At 35.3% G+C, this 18,207-nt stretch overlaps 1 long non-coding RNA gene across 1 annotated transcript in view; it reads right to left on the bottom strand.

Annotated features, from left to right (window-relative positions):
• Positions 1 to 2,968: 2,968 nt before the first annotated feature.
• The window catches only part of LOC130542568 (uncharacterized), a 33,341-nt gene continuing 18,102 nt past the window's right edge, over positions 2,969 to 18,207 (bottom strand). Inside the window, exons 2-3 of the long non-coding RNA XR_008957220.1 lie at positions 6,701 to 6,755; positions 2,969 to 2,998 (exon numbers count right to left, since the gene is read on the bottom strand). This is a non-coding gene — a long non-coding RNA (uncharacterized LOC130542568). The remainder of the gene's footprint in view (positions 2,999 to 6,700; positions 6,756 to 18,207) is intronic.

Raw genomic sequence — 18,207 nt, 5'->3', positions numbered from 1 at the left:
AATTTAGTTTTTGCATACATAAGGTTAGACTTAATGCATTTATTTAATAATGAGGAATGTTTTGGGTTAAAGTAGTAATTAGGAGAGTCATTCTTTTCTCTAAACAACCTAAGACAACCCCTTTGGCTCTATCTTTCAGGTTAGATTATCCTGTGATGGTGAAGAAGAAAGGTCATAGGAGAACTTCAAATGCTGAGTAGTCACATTTACCAAATAACCAATGTTTGCCCACTGCGCTCAGTTCTGAAGTAGAGAAATCTCTCTCTCTCTCTCTCTCTCTCTCTATATATATATATATATATAAAGTACTTCATATCTATATAAAAGTACTTTCAGATACACTCACAGTGATCTTTCCCATTCCAGAGATGAGGATAGCAAGGCACATAGAGAAAGAGCATTTATCTTCGGTAAACAGTTGTATGCTGTGATCAATTACCACTGATTTACGCTTAAGTAAACATTATACTCATTAGCTTAGAAATACTTGCACAACCAATATTTTGCCCATTCAGTCATTATTCTGTATTCTCAGTCCCCAGAGAATCAGTTTTATCATTTGGTGTGATGATTCTTTTTTTTTTCTTTTTTAAAGAGTTATTTATTTGAGAGAGAGTGTGCATGCCAAGCAGTGGAAGGGACAGAGGGAGAGGGAGAATCTTCAAACAGACTCTCCCATGAGCACAGAGCCTAATGTGGAAGTCTATGCCAGGACCCTGAGATCATGACCTGAGCTGAAACCAAGAGTCGGCTGCTTAACTGACTGAGCCACCCAGGTGCCCCTGGTGTGATGATTCTAAGGGCTAGTTTAAGACCTTTAGAGACCCTAAATAACTTAAAAACAGTGCACTCCACACACATTCAAACCACGAACAGTACTAACCCATAAAATAAGTATTAGGAATTGCAATGTTTCTGATTTTTCCATAGAGACTTTTATTTTTTAAAATCATATATAAAATCATTTTCAAAAAAGATGTGGTGTTCTTCTTTTCTGAGCCCTAAGCACAACCTTGACCTATGTCTTGGGTGTTCCTGAGTGACAAAGTTTCGATTATCAACACTGCAGTAGCAGCAGACTTTAACATTTAATTTCTGTTTCCTTTCTCCCCATCTTCTTATTTTAATTAGGAATCATTTTAATAGAAACATTTGAATTACCTAATATAGTCTTTAAACAACATCCAAAAAAAAAAAAAAAAAGTCCCCCTTAAATGGATTGTCAGCTTTGCTGAGTATTCAGAGTAGCTGAGTATATGGTGCTACTCTGATTCAGCTCTTTAGTTTTCATTCAAGCATTATATTGAATAAGTTAAATATCTCTGTTCCTCATTTAAAATGGTAACGAGAAGCTGAAAATAAAAGGCAGTGCAATGAGAACTATCAGGGACATGTACATCAAATTTAATAAAAGGATTCTTTATCCTTGGTTGAGCTTTGGCTTTATTCTTTTGACCAAAAAAGAACATTGGAATCTTGATATAAAAGAGAAGACTGTAAAATGGAGTGTAATGACTTTAGAGATGAACGTATTGGTTCATGTATTACTTGGCATTGAAATTTAGAATCTCTTAGAAAACCAAATTTTCAAAACCTATTAAAAACACATAATTAATAATTTTACCTGAAACAATTTCTCCTTTTGCCATTAGTAGTAGCAGTATTATATGAAGATATGCTTTAATCAATACACTTTGAGCAAGAATTTACCTGATGGTTTTCTTTTTTTTACAACTTTACATATTTTACTATGTGGTAGGTGATGGTTATTTCTATATTTGAACATTATTTGCCAATATAAAATGGCTTATCTAACATTCCACTTGAAAAAGTGAAAGGCATTACTTCCAAATTCCCCCAGAAGACATATTCAATCCATGATGTATTAAGATATATTGTATTTAAAATGATCACTAGCATTATATAACATCTACATATTTTAGAGCCAAATTGAAACAAACACAATGGTGTAATAAAGTACAGTACCAAGGAGGTTTAATTATAGTTTGAGATGTCAGTTTCTATCTGACCGATGAAACCATTTCGACTGACGAAAACCATGAAGGGCTTCAAGTTGGGGCACAGGGAGGCGGATTATATGGCCACAAGAGGGCAGCAGATGGTATAAAACTATTCAACTGAACTGATGCATATGGAAAGATTACAGTAGTGAAGGTTTTCACTGTAAAACCAGCCTTTTATAAGTTTTGGTCTCCCAAGTAGGAAGCATGAAAACACACAAGGTGCTTTTACTGTAACAATGCCTTATTTTCTACCTTTCAATTAGGACAACAGGAAGTTTAGCAAAAGTAACCAGATATTAACAAGAATGAGTAAATGAAAGTATTTGCTTCAACCACAGAAAAGAGGGTTTCAGGTCTCACAATGTAGCTTGAGAAATTCAGTTCTCAAGTAGCTAACATAATTTCCCAGTCTTAACCTAAGCCTTTCATATCATTTCATATGATTTTCTTTACAATTTTGCCTTTGTGTTTCTAGCCAAAATCCTTAAAGCAATGGAAAGAAAATTGGACCGAGAGTCAGGATACCTGGTTCTAGAGCAAGTTATTTCACCCTATAGACCAACTAGTCAAACTCTGTCATTTGACATAAAATACATACATATTTATTTGTGTTGCTTCCTATTACATAAAATACGAGGTTGGTTCATGGGGTCTTTTTCAGCTCTAATTTTAAAAATAATTACAATCCATAAATTCCATATTATCAGTGAGATCATATGATACTTGTCTTTCTCTGATTGACTTTCAGAAACAAGGCAGAGGATCCTAGGGGAAGAGAGGAAAAAATGAAACAAGATGAAACCAGAGAGGGAGACAAACCTTAAGAGACTCTTAATCTCAGGAAGCAGACTGAGGTTGCTGGAGGGGAGGGGGCTGGGGGGGATGGGGTGGTTGGGTGATGGACATTGGGGAGGTTATGTGTTGTGGTGAGCGCTGTGTGTTGTGTAAGACTGGTGAATCACAGATCTGTACCCCTGAAACAAATAATACATTATATGTTAATAATAAAAAAAAATAAACAATCCAGCACATTGGAATACATCTTAGGTTCTTTTTTCCTCATTCCTTTTGTTATGTGCTATGCCCTGGGAGAGAGAGACAGGCTTTCATCCTCTGAGTGGCTGACCTGTCATCTGATATATCTCCACCACACAGTTGGCCCTCTTGAATAATGGCTCCAGAGGAATTATTGCTGTGTCCCAATTTCTAGCCTGTCTAGATGAACCAGCTCTTTGAGAGATGCTCTCCCTACAGTGGAAATAAAGCTTTTCAGTGTGATTTTGTGTCTGCGTGTGTGTGCATCTGCACATGTGTGCACAGGCATGTGATTCTTATTAGATCAGAGCAATGGCCTATTTCTGGTAACAATGCTGCCTTACTCCAGATTACCATGACTCCACATTTCCAAGTCATTGTCCACTGGTTCTTCACCGTAGTCTCCCACACTCAGACAATCCATCCGGCCACTTCTACCCTAAGTGTCTTAGCCCAGGATACTATAACAAATTACTGTAGACTGGGTGGCTTTAACAATGCACATTTATTTCTTACAGTTATGGAGACTGGGAAGTCCAATATCAAGGTGCCTGCAAGTTCCATGTCAAGTGAAACCCCTCTTCTTGGTTTGCAGACAGAAGTCATCCAGCTACATCCTCACATCTCTCTCACATGTCTTCTCATAAGGTCACTAACCTCATTCATCAGTGTTCCCACCTTTGTGACCTAATTATCCCCAAAGGCTCCACTTTCAATACCATCACATTAGAGATTAGGGCTCCAACATACGAATTTTAGTGGAAGACAAACATTCAATTGATAACACTCAGCAAAGTGTGCTTGTGTGTGTGTGTATTATAGACACACATATGTCTGTATCTATCTATCACCATCTCCTCTTTCTTACTACTATTGTTATCATTCTAGCGTAGACTCTTATTAGTGTTCTGGGCTGTTAAATCAACTGATAATTTATTTCCCATCATCAGGCTCTCTCTATCCTAATCCATCCTCCAGATAGCTGTCAGAGGAATCTTCCTCAGCATGACTCTGATCATATCACTTGCCTCCTCAAAAACCTTAAGTGATGACCATTTTTTACCAAATCAAATGTGAACACATGGAAAAGTGATCAGGCCTTTCTGAAATATGACCCCTGGACAGAACACTCTGAAGAAGCAAAATGGAATTTAAAAAAAAAAAAAAAAAACTAAGCTAGGCACTGGAGAGCAAACAACTTTGTTCTTCATTTTTCTCATTTATAAAATTAGGTTAGATTACATAATCTTGCAGTCACCTTCTGAAATCAGTATTTTGTTATAGCTTGCAGCTTTAACCTCTACCTCTCTACTAGACACCTACTACCACCAAAAAGAACAAAACCAATGGGCATTTTAGATTATGAGCTCTACTTCTTCCAGCATGTTTGTATTCATAATGCCATAACTCATAAACTGTCCTTCCAGCCAAGGTGTCCATCAAAACCCTGCCTGTCATTAGCATTCTGCTCAAACTACCACCCAAAAGTTTTTTCTCTTGCCTCTAAATCTCTTACAAAAGGCACTGCATTCTCCATGTTTATGTCTTAGCTCCTATCTTAGGTTTGAGCTTCTATAGTACATACCATAGGTTAAACAACATTTATTTCTTACAGTTCTAAAGGCTGAAAAATCCAAGATCAAAGTACTGACAGATGTGGTGTCTGTTGAGAGCCTACGTCCTGGCTTATAGATGGCCACTTTCTCATTGTATCCTCACATGGTGAAAGAGAAAGAGAAACAGAGTGAACTCTCGTGTATCCCATGCTGTCATGTGTCTATTCATATAAGGGCACTAATCCCATTATGAGGGCTCCATCCTCATGACCTAAGTGCATCCCAGCATTCCCATCTCCTAATACCATCATACTGGGGACTAGGAGTTCAAAAAATGAATTTGTGGGGGTATAAAAACTTTCAGTTTATAGCAGCTCCCCTATTTAAATTAAGTGTCAAATGGGCAGAAACCATGTTTCTTTCATTCTTTTACCTCCCTTGGACCTTGTTCATTATAGTAAATCGAATGATTTACTACATCATAGGATATGAAAGTTAAATAATATAAGAGATTTAAATTTCTGATAAATACTTCAAATGAAATTACTATGGCTTGATGAAATTCCAGAAGAAAATTTACCTACCCCTGATGTGATGTTTCACCGAGACCCAGAGTTCTAAGGGTCACTGGAAGTTTACAGTCACATAGAGGAAAGAAAATTTCTATGTGACTTGAACTATTTCATCAAAAGAACTCCTCTACGGCAAATAAAAACTCTAAAGAAATGTATTTAATACAGTCATCAATGAGACCTTGAACAGTAGATATTTTTTTCTTTTAGGATTTTATTTTATTTATTTGTCAGAGAGAGAGGGGGAGAGAGCACAAGCAGGGGGAGGAGCAGGCAGAGGGAGAAGCAGGCTACCCACAGAGCAAGGAGCCCAGTGCAAGTCTCAAATCCAGGACCCGAGATCATGGCCTGAGCTGAAGGCAGACATTTGACTGAGCCAACCAAGGCATCCTGAACAGTAGATATTTCAAAGAGTGAAATTTATTTCATAGAATGTTGAGAAGAGGGGCGCCTGGGTGGCACACCAGTTAAGCATCTGCCTTTGGCTCGGGGCGTGATCCCAGCTTTATGGGATCGAGCCCCACATCGGGCTCCTCTGCTATGAGCCTGCTTCTTCCTCTCCCACTCCCCCTGCTTGTGTTCCCTCTCTCGCTGGCTGTCTCTATCTCTGTCAAATAAATAAATAAAAAATCTTTAAAAAAAGAATATTGAGAAGAATTTCTCTTTACAATAATTCCATTTTAAAACTTTAAAAATGTCATTTATTAAACACACATATTTAATTAGAAAATAAATTAATTAGGCTATAGAGTCTTCAAAAAATTTAGGCGGAGAATAGATGTTTTGACTTCAGTATACGAGAAGAAATTAACATAAAAAGAAGTGATTTAGGGGTACCTGGGTGGCTCAGTCAGTTAAGCATCTGACTCTTGGTTTCCTCTCAGGTCATGATCTCAGGGTCATGAGACTGAGCCCTATATTGGGACCTGCGTTCAGCACAGAATCTGCTTGAGGTTCCTCCTCTCCCTCTCTCTCTGCACCTCCCTCCTCTCTCTCTTTCTCTTTCTCTCTAAAATAAAACAAATAAATAAAATCTTGTTTTTAAAAAAGGAAGTGACTTAGATATGTCATATAATAAACATATGCCACTTTTCTTCTTCTGACAGTAGAAATAATTAATGATCATAACTCTTGGAAATAATATCTTAATTCATAATTTGTGAAAGTTAACCAAAACAAGTCTTGGAAATACATTTTTGCCTACTTGCCTCCCCAAAAAGAGTAAAAAGTTTAACATTAAATTTAACAACAACCAATCAAAAAAAGAACAAGGTAGGCTTTGCAAAATTGTATCAAAATAGCATCTAATTTAAACAATAACATTTTGGATAAAAAATACATAGACACACAGCACAAGACCATTTTCTTCAGAATATTCTAATTCATTTTTTTGCCTTTGGGATTTCTCCTACCTTCAAACCTTGTGCTAACACAGCATCCTTCTTCATTAGCCATGGCTTTCTAGGGGCCACAGGAAAAAGCAAAGAAAGAGATAGAGACTACTCTGACTTACCATGTCTTCCCAAAATTGCTCAGGTTCATTCCAGCATCACAGGAGAATATATAATCTAAGTTTAAAGGAGTACATTTGATAGTTTTACATGAAAAGATTTAAAACTCTTTATCCAACAAGTTTAACCTCTCTCCTCATAAACATATTTTCAAATATATGAAATTATTTAAATGAAATTATAATAAGCAAAAAGAGGTAGCAAAGGCACTCTGGACAATTTAATGGTGTACTAGACCTCTTGGCTCTTTGTCCAGGTTATGCTATTCATATATTCAGGGTCATATATTCATCTTCTGACTACATATAGTTTCAGAACTCTAGATGAACCTGATGTGACCCTGTGCCATGCTCTGTGGATACACTGATATATAAAACACAACTTCCAAGTGCCTACCCTGTCTTATGTTTCATGAAAATTCTGTCATTATATCCTTGCCACCTTAACCCAGTACCCTTGTGACCAAAAGCCTGTATGTGCAGGACAGCAATAATGTGTTTCCTATGAAAAATAGGCCAGTACCAATAGGCTGAGATATGGATTTTGAATTACATTAAATTTTCTCATATGAGGGTCAAGTCACTTGCATAAATTAGAAAATTGTTATTATGTGTGAAGTGGTAAAATATCATTTGAAAGTAGATTATTATAAGTGAAAGATTTATATTGCAAAATGTGGAGCAACTCCTAAAAGATATGGTTAATAAACCAATCAGTGATTTAGAATGAGAAAATCAAAATTTCCTCAATTAATGCAAAATATGGCAGCAAAAAAAGGGGAAAAGAACAGATGGGAAAAATTGTTTTAAACAAATAGTATAGTACAGATATGAACCTAATGAAATTGATACTTAGATTAAATGTAAATGATCTAAGTACCTCAATTAAAGGGGAGAGATTGACACACTGGATAAAAAGGCAAGACCTATTTGTTCTCTCTGAGAAACGCATTTTTAATACAAAGAAATAGATAGGTTAAAAGTAAATTCTGGAAAAACAGACAGACCTTGCAAGGAATAATAGGAAAGTTGGAGTTCTGTAAATATCAGACAAGGCAGACTTCAAAACAAGGGATATTATGAATGATAGCAAAAGATAACTCATAATGACTAAAGGGTCAACTCACTAATAGAACCTAAAAGCTCTAAGTGTATATATATCCAGTAACAAATCTTCAAAATACTTGAAGCAAAATATGACAACTGAAAGGAGAAATAAACTTCCACATTGCAGCTGAAGACTTTAATACTCTTGGCAGAAAATAAGGAAACTTACAGGAAACTTAAACAACACTGCCTACTAACTTCATCTAATTGACATTATAGAATACTCCAGCTACATCATCAGAGTGCACATTAGTTCCAAGAACATAAGAAACATTGATAAAGAAAGACCATAAAGCAAGACTAAATAAATTGAAAGAGACTGAAATCATAAGAGCGTATCTTCTTTTTTTTTTTTTTTTTAAAGATTTTATTTATTTATGTGACAGAGAGACAGCCAGCGAGAGAGGGAACACAGCAGGGGGAGCAGGAGAGGAAGAAGCAGGCTCCCAGCGGAGGAGCCTGACGTGGGACTCGATCCCGTCACGCCAGGATCACGCCCTGAGCCGGAGGCAGACGCTTTAACGACTGCGCTACCCAGGCGCCCCATAAGAGCGTATCTTCTGACCAAACCGAATTAAAATAGAAATCAATAACAGAAAAATATATAGAAACCCCTAGTATCTGAAAAGTTTAAAACACAAGTTTAAATAACTCTTGATTCAAAGAAGAAACTGCAAAAGAAATTAGAAATTATTTTGCACAGAATGAAAGTGAAAATACAGTATGTCAAAAAAGCAGTGTAGGTGGGAAAAATGTAATTTTAATTTTAAATGCTTAGATTAGAAAAAAGGGGTCTCAGATCAATGATCTAAGTTTTTGCATGAACAAACTAAAAAGGAAGAGCAAACAGAATACAATAGCAAAAGGTAAAAAATGTTAAAGACATAAGATAAAACAAATGTAACAGAAAACAGAATGGAGAAAATCAATAAAACCTTGCAAAAGACCCATAAAATTGGTAAATCACTTGCTAGATTTATCAAAACCAACAAAAACAACAAAACAAAAACGGAAAGAAGACAAAAATAGCAATGTTGGGAATAAAATATAGAACACTGCACATCTTACAGATACTAAAAGAATAAGAAAAGAATTACATGAAAACTGTCAATAAATTTGAAAACTCAGATGAGACAGACTAATTAACTAAAAGACATAATACAAAACTGATTCAGAAAGAAACTGAAACTCTATTCCTATATATGCTAAAGAAATTGAATTTTAGTTAAGAACTTTTCCATAAAGAAAAAACAGGTTCTGGCTGTTCATACTAAACAATTCTATCAAACATTTAAGGAAGAATGAATGCCAGTCTTTCACAAACTTTAACGAATAATTGAGAAGAAAGGAAAAGTTGTCAGTGAAGTTTATGAAGAAAGCATTACCCAGATACCAAAATCAGGCAGACTCTACAAGAAAATAATATCTTCATGGACACAGATGCAAAAAGCCTTCACAAAATATTAGCAAATGAAAACCAGCAATGTATAAAAAGGGTATTACATCATGAAGTTTATTTCAAGAATGCAAGTTTGGTTTAAGAGTAAGAATGTCATTCAAGAATTAATAAATGATGTTGCAAATAGCAAGACTTCCTTAAATTTTTTAAATAATTTTTTAAAATATTTACTTATTTATTTGAGCAAGAGAGAAAGCAAGCAGGGGGAGGGGCAGGAGAGGGAGAGAATCTCAAGCAGACTCCCCACTGAGCACAGAGCCTGATGCAGGGCTTGATCCTATGACTCCTAGATCACAGCCTGAGCTAGAATCAAGAGTTGAATGTTTAATCCACTGTACCCCCCCGACGCACCCCAAGAATTTCCTTATTTGTAAACATCAAATAATATTCCACTGTATTTGTATACCACATTTTCTGTATCTGTTTATCTGTTGATGAAACTTGGGTTGTTTCCATATTTTGGTATTGTGAACAGTGATTCAATGAATATGAGGGAGCTGGTATCTCTTTGAGATCCTGATTTCAATTATGTCCTATATATATCCACAGTGGAATTGCTAGATCATATGGTAGGTCTATTTTTAATTTTTTGAGGGACCTCCATACTGTTTTGCAGAGTTGCTATACCATTTTACATTCTTACCAACACGGTTCCAATTTCTCCACAACCTCTCTAATATTTCTTATGCTCGGTGAAATAAGCCAGTCACAGAAGGATAAATACTGAATGATTTCACTTATATGAAGTATTTAAAATAGCCAAACCGACGGAAGGAGAGAATATAGTACTAGAGAATATACTACTCCCCCTAAGGAATGGGGGAGATGGGAAGGTGTTATTCAAAGGGTATAAAGTTTCACTTATGCCAGATGAATAAGTTCTAGAGATCTGCTGTACCGCATACTAGTGCCTAGAATTAACAATACAGTATTGTGCACTTCAAAATTTGTTTAAAATGGAACTGTCATATTGTGGTTTACTTACCCCTCTCCCCACAAAAAAATGGGATACAAGAAAACTCTGGGAGGTGTTGGATAGATCTGTTATCTCGATTATGGGGATGGTATTATAAGTGTTTGCATGTGTACAAACCCATCAAAATTGTACACGTTAAATATACGCAGTTCTTTGTACATCAATTATACCTCAATAAAGCTGTTAAAAATAATAATAGAATCTATCCCAAAAATTGTTTAATGACGGAATGAGGTAATGTTTGTTCTATGCTTAGCATAGAATCTGGCATAAATAATCATTTAAAAATCACACAATAAAATAAAATAAAATAAAGTACTTTCAATAAAAAAGAACTAATAAATAACTTTAGCTAGTTATCAAAATATTAGGTGAATATGCAGAAATTATTTTTATTTCTATATCCTGGAAAAAAATGGAAACCAAAATTAAAACAATAACATTTAGAACAGCATCCAAATTCAATGGCTAAATTAGCAATTTTTGTAAGATCTGCACACTGAAAATTATAAAAGATTTCTAAGAAAAATCTAAGATCCAAATAAACGGAGAGATATACCATGCTGATGAATTACAATATTCAATATGGTTAAAATTTAATTCTCCCCAAACTGAGCTCTAGATTCTACTTCAGTACAATAAAAATTTGAACAGTTTTTTTTTGGTAGACATTAATAAGCTGCCTCTAACATTTATATGAAAATTCAAAGGATCAAGAATAATGAAAACTGAAGATAAAGAAAAAAAGTGAAAGAATTACACTACTTGATTTCAAGACTTATTCAAAGCTACAATAATTTAAATAATGTGGTACTGGCTTAAAGATAGAGATACAGATCAATGAAACAGAAGAAGGATTCCAGAAGTAAACCCACAAATATATACTTGATTTAGCAACTCACCCAATTTAGCAACTTATTTGATTTTTTACAAGTTGCTAGGGCAATTCAATGGTGAAAAGATAAGTGTTTTTCAAGAAACAGTGATAAAATAACAATATAATTATAAGGAAAAAAAACCAAAATCTCAAACCTTATCTTACACCACACACAAAAATTAACTTGAAATGGAGCTAGAATTAAACATAAAAGTTAAAACTATAAAATTTCTAGGAAATAAATTTTTGTGACCTTACAGAAGACAAATATTTTTTAGAGTCCATAAAAAGCAATAACATAAAAGAAACAATCAATTGAGCTTCACGATTTAAAAAAAATTCTCTTCAAAAGACATGATCAGGAAAATGAAAAGGCATGACACTAACTAGGAGCAAATATTTGCAATTAATATTTCTGAAAATGAGCTCGTAGCCAGATCCAGAATATTTAAAGAAGTCATATGTACCCAAAAAGGGGAATGCAAAAGTATCAAAAATGAAGCAAAACTTCACAAAAGAAGACATACGCAAAGCCAATGTTATAGGAAAAATGTTCGTTATTAATCTCCCAGGAAATGAAAATTTAGTGAAATACGAAATGAAATGAAGTGAAGTGAAATGAAATGAGATGAAAATGCAGTGAAATACCATTTAATAGTCATTAGAAGGGGGGGATAAAATTTAAAAGGTGGTCAATACTGAATGTCAGCTAGACTACGGAACAGCTGGGATTCGTACACATTGCCAGTGGGAATGCAAACTGGTAGAGTCACATTAGCACAGTTCGGAAGTTTCTAATAAAGTTCAGCATCCTCTTACAATATGAACCAGCAATCATAGGTACTTACTCAAAAGAAATAAAAACATAAGTTCAAATAAAGATTTGTACACAAATGTTTACAGCAAGTTTATTCATTACAGTCCCAAACTGGAAACAACCTAAAAGAACATCAGCAGGTAAATGGATAAACAAATCGTCGTACATCAAAATGAACATTCCTCAGCAGTTAAAAGGAATAAGTTACAAATGATGTGGATGAATATTTCAAACATTATGCTGAGAGCAAAAGTCAGACAGAAAAGAATACATGTGATACCATTTATTTAAAGCTGCAGGGAAGAAAATCTAATACATCGATTGAAAGCAGATCAATGTCATCAAAGGCTGGGGGACAGGGAAAGGTGATTAGGAAGGGGCACAAGGAAATCTGTTGGGGTCAGAAAATGTTGTATATCTTGATTATGGTATACAAACGTAGCAAAATTTTTCACTGCACTTAAACATTTACTATGCATCTTACGGTTTGTAAATTAAGCCTCAATAAAGTTATTAAAACTGCTTCCCCAAAAAATTGTGAGCAGGAATAACCTGGCAACTCTTTTTATTATATAATACAGGTCTTACTACTTCAGAGCCCACAAAGTTAGCACCACCCAAAACTAGGCAACAATGAACTCCATCTGAAATAAGTGGACTATGGCTGAAAGCAAACCAGTTCGATTTATAAATCAACTGGTTATTGATAAAAGTTCCCTAGAAATCCAAACTAATGATGCTTCAGAATTTCATTAACCAAATGTCGACAACATCTTGCATCCTTTTCTCTCACAAAGGAGACTGTTCTCCTTAACAGTAAGCCCTGAATCATAAAGTAAAAACCCAGGGAGTTTTAGAGGTCTGGTTCAACCTAGGTAGAAGGAGCAGACAGTCAGGTTCTTTGTATATTCAGTGATACTCTTGTTGGAGACAAGGGCCATTCTCCTGTCAGCACTGAATAAATGGCAAACCACAAAAACTCTAACCTTGATAACGGCTGGGTAAATTTGAGGAAGTTTAATTTCACTCAGAAATATAAAAGGATATGTTTCCAATCTGCAGTCTGTAAGAATACGAAAAAGAGCACAAATATGTTAACAGTACACTGGCCTCACCCCTTTGTGTTCTCAATCTATCCTTTTTTTTCAACAGCTTGGCAGAAAGAAGAAATATATCACTTATTTTCTGAGCAGGAAACAGACACAGCAAGAAAGCAGCCCACGAAGCAGAGACTCTGTGAGTGCCTTGTACAGTTCATCAGTGCACACAGATCTGGCCTCTAATGAAGCCATTTACATGCAGATGCAGGCCTGGGTGTGTGGACACCAGTCTCAACTCTGGGAATTGTTGTTCCATCTAATCAAAAGAAATTTGCACATGAAAGCCACATCCGTGTTCATTAACCCCACAGCTCTCAATATTGCTTCTCTATTATTCCTAACAAAACTGCAAACCTTCATATGATTAGGTACCCCACTTCAGAGCTTTATCTTCCTCCCATCCCCAACCCAGGCCTGCATCTGAATGTAAAACTGAATGTGGGCCTGTAAAGCTGAATAATTTGTAAATACACTTACTAAAAACCAACACCAAGCACCTTTTTCACATTGATTGGCCTACGCAGACACACTTTTTCTCTCTTCCTCAACCAAGGAGAATGAATCTTCTATGCTTACAATCTTATCATCACGGAAAATATAAAAATACTCTTCAGGATGGGAATCCCAAGACAATAAGGTTAATTGCCAACTTCATTTTCATGTGCGAACAAGATAAAAGTCACAAATTTGTCTAGTGGCAAATACGAGTCACACATTACAACTGAAATACAAAGGCCGTAACAGAGGTATTGGCAGCGAGTCCTAAAAGCAAAGCTCATAAGATCAGCTGATACAGGTCCATCGCACACTTAATAAGAATTACCTCTCCTGTCAATCGGGTGGATGTTAACTGTGCAGAGCTTGTGCCAATGATCTGGCTACACTGCCTTCTCAAAAGGAGTGACGCATAATGCGTGTGCCCATTCTTATTACCAAAGATCATCCTGAGCCTGGACTTCCCAATATATGTAATGAATGTATAGTAATAAATGTACTGGAATTGTTTATTTTGCTAGTAACAGCAAATTGAGTTTCTCTTTCTACAGAATTAGAAGAGCAAGAATAACTTAGCTTTGTTAATGCAATTCAGCAGTGACCTGCCAGGAAGTCTGGGGCTGAGAAGCCAGGCAGATCTTCCTGCCCACTCAGTGTCTGGCCTTCTTGCTAAAGCTGCCAACAATAGTCTCAATTAGTGCCAATTATGATTTTTTTAAACATGTGGACACCTGCATAATGTGAATGAGATGGAGAGTCCCATTTTCTATCAACCATCAAACAGCTGTCAGAGGTTGACAATTTTTAGTTGTTATTGTTCTGGGAAAATTCAGATTACTAGCCTAGAGGTAAATTTTTTTATGTCTCATTTGTATTAATGCTCTAAATCATCTAGATCCCTATTATTTCCTCTTCCATATTTACATATCTATTTTCAGACAAAAACACAGCTTATGGGGCCTCCATTAAACAAGCACACAAGCCAAAGTATGATTCTGTGTTTTCTGTTTACCGAATGACTTTAAATATTCTATCACTTGATTATCAGCATTGAAGATTTGATCGTAACTTTGAAGCCTAGCGAGTCCTACTATAGAAGGGCAGACTTGAGATTAAAATGTCAGCTAGAGTCCTGCATTCTTTAGAAAAAAGCTAAACTTTTAGTCCAAAATACATATTGCGTTTCTAAATCATCTGAGCTTTCTATAACCTCCTATAACCAAACTTTTGCATTTATGTTCCATGGATACATCACAGAGGCCACTGCAGAGCTTAAAACAAGGTGGGAGTTCACCTCCCACTTTCCCCAATTGCCATACCGAGCAGGTCTACTTTTCTGTAACTAGAAAAATACATAAGACATTTTTAAAGAAAGTTTCTGCAGCTAAAAGAATTTGAAATCACTGGCATATGCAGAAGAACGCAAGAAAGAAGAGAGGGAGAAACAAGAAGAAATCATCTATTATCACTTATGAAAGTAAAAGGAAACAGAATACGACACTATCACATTTTCTAGTGGCAGAAGCGCTCCTGTGGAATCACTTTATTGCTCCAGTTGATGGGAGAACAGTAAAACAACTGTTGGATTTCATTTTCAATTGTTGCTTACTTAGTCTGTAAGAATGTTTAGCAAGTAAATTTGCAAAAACTTTAGAACAGCCCATCTGCTCATTTTAAAGGATGAAGGAAAGGAAGGTTATTAGAAAAAAGAAGAAAGAAGGAAGATGAAGCGTTGGGAGAAATTTCTCGTTTGATATTTGTAAAGGATAGCTTTAAATAAAAAAATTTGAATTCTGGAAAACTCACTGGCGTGGGAAAAATCCAAAGGAAGTGATTCAAAAAGTAAAAAAAAAATACATATTGCATTTCTAAATCATTTGGGCTTTCTATAACCTCCTATAACCAAACACTTTCTATAGAGTTTCAGAATTCATAAATGCACAGAAGACCCATTAATTAACTCATACTTATTCAACCATTATTAAGCAATGACTAGATCCTAGACACTACACATTTACTGATTCCAAACACATTTAGTACAAAGACGGACCAGAGAGCAGGTAACTATGATGCAGAGTGGCAAATTATTTGATATTAGTAGGCACAGAGTTCTTCTATGGGGGTTTTCGGCCTAGGAGTCATAGATATCCTTTTCATAAAATAATGTTTAGGGAACAAAAGTCAGTAAGTAGAGAAAGTGGAGAATGTTGAGCCAGTTCAGGTGTATGACTGAAAAATAGTCCATATTTGTGATGTAACAGAAAAGAAAATACTGAATGTGAGGTTAATAATTAAGTCTTGAAATTAATTTTCCTCAAATTATTGTTAAACTATTTACTACAGCCAAATGATAGCTCTTCTTAAAGGAAAGAACTGGAATGCTAAATATCATCAAAGATCAAAAATCACATTTTACTTTTTTCAAGAAGAGCAGCAACTATTTGGTCTTATGTCAGCTGCAGTTACCTTCTGAAGAATATTTTACTAAGTAATTCTAAATAAAAACTGTGAAAGATGAGGAGAAGTTCCATAAACATACTGTAATTAGCATCTCTGTTGTTCTGAACTTGAAGAGCTCAAAACTGAAGTTGTAGGATAGGTGATCCTTGGGAATGGGGAGAGTTGCCAAACTTCTCACTGCAGTAGGTCTGTCATTATTTCCCACTATCAGGTCCACAGAAAATTAGTCTAGGAGGTGCTCCATGAAAAAAGAATTCTATGCTCAGTGAATTGTGGAAATTGTTTTGTTCCAAAACCCCTCTGTGGACATTCACAGTATATATAAAAACCGTAAGTTACATGAAGTCTTTCTTTAAAGAAACCTTCTTAGTTTTGTGTAATTCCGTATTTTCCCAAATCACTTTACTCCAGGATACTATTTATTTAACTCTCACACTAGTAAAATCCTATGGAATTGAAGTTTTAGGAAAACGCTTTGTAAAATTCTCAATTCTACCTAAGGTAGTTGCCTGAAATAAAAATAGTAGAGAAAGCATCAGACACTTCATTCATGGACATCATTGTGCACATGGACTCGAGGTAGGAAACAAATGACAATGTCCAAATATTCACAGCTTCATCACGTTATACCAGATTTTTAAACAACAGCTTCTAATCCAACTTTAAGTCTGTAGTTACTAAGGATGCACACAAGCCTCCCCTCTGTCCATCCCCTTATTAACGTTCTATGTTGGTGATGTTCTTTTGCAACACATTTTTTTTCAGAACACTACCATATTTGACAACACTAACAAATGTCACATTGAAACACTCCTTTCCTTTTATCGTTTTCCAGTGACATTGTAGATTACTCCATTCTCCAACTTCCTGCTCCTTGACCACTTTTCTTTATGCTATTTGCTGTTTTATCCTCCTCCATTTATAGATTTTATTCTCCAAGGTTCAAGTTGGGTTTCCCTTCATTCTGCTGTCTTTTTATTTCTAGCTGATCATCTCTAACAGCTTAAAATACTACTTGATGATCCTTAAATGCATATTTTGTACTTCCTCTTTTTCATATAAGCTCCATTCTCATATTCTGGGTACCTAGTATGGTCCTAAAATATAATAATTCAATACCAAAATCATCACTGATTTTATCATTGAAAGCAGTGATTTTCATTTCAATTCTCAGGCTTGACATTTTGACAATATTTTTCCTTCACACCTTACATCCGAGCAGATATCAAATCCTGATCATATTTCTTTCACTCACCTATTCTTTCCATTCTAATCATCCTTTCAAGCATATACAGATATATATGCCTCCTGCCTCCCCATATCTTATCACTATAGTCTCACACGTTGCTCTTCCCAAAATATAGACATCTTTAGGTCAGTATCTTGTCACAAATTACTTTATGATTATTTATTTTTTGGAAATATTTTGTACTACAAAGTTATAGAAACTCCATGTTATAAAGTTTGTAAGTCCAGAAAAGGACAAAAGAATCACCCAGAATATTCCTCACCCATTGATAACCAGAGCTAATATTTTTGTGTATTCTTCATTACTATATCAGTATCTGTTTTTAGCCTAATTTACTAAATAGATTACATTTTGGGGTCATAGATTTTCTTTCAGAACTTGGGGTTCAATGAGCATATCATGTTCCAAGAGGTATCATAATTCATTTAACTGTATCCTTATTGTTGGACACTTAGGCAAAGTTCAGTTTCTCGATGTTATTAATAGCACTGTAGAATATTCATTTTTAAGTCACCTCTGATTGTCTCCCCTCAGGATAGAGTCCCAAAATTGTCAAGGTTGAGTCAAAGAATACAAAAATTTTCAGAAATATTCAACCAATTTTCACTACCATCAGCAGGGTAGGGCTTCTTCCAAAACTTCTCATAATTCCTTAGTGCTCATTGTATAAATTTTAAAAACTCAGCTTGGCTTTCAAAATTCTGTCTAACCTTATTTCACACTACTATAAATATTCCATTGAGATCTTTATAGTTTCCTGACTGTCTCTTAAATACAACACACTCTTTTTTGATCTCATGCTTCTATTTATGTTACCTTTATTTCAAAATGTTTTTTAAATCTTCTTTCTCTGTCTATCTATACAAATCATGCCCATTCTCCTCAACACTTGTTTATATGGCACATCTTTAACTGGTTTTCCTTCATAAATCACTTTCCCCTTTCTCTGAACTCCTGTGTCATTATCAAA

Source organism: Ursus arctos, unplaced genomic scaffold, assembly GCF_023065955.2.
Source record: "Ursus arctos isolate Adak ecotype North America unplaced genomic scaffold, UrsArc2.0 scaffold_37, whole genome shotgun sequence".
Taxonomy (NCBI): Eukaryota; Metazoa; Chordata; class Mammalia; order Carnivora; family Ursidae; genus Ursus; species Ursus arctos.
This window is presented reverse-complemented; position numbering and strand designations above follow the sequence as displayed.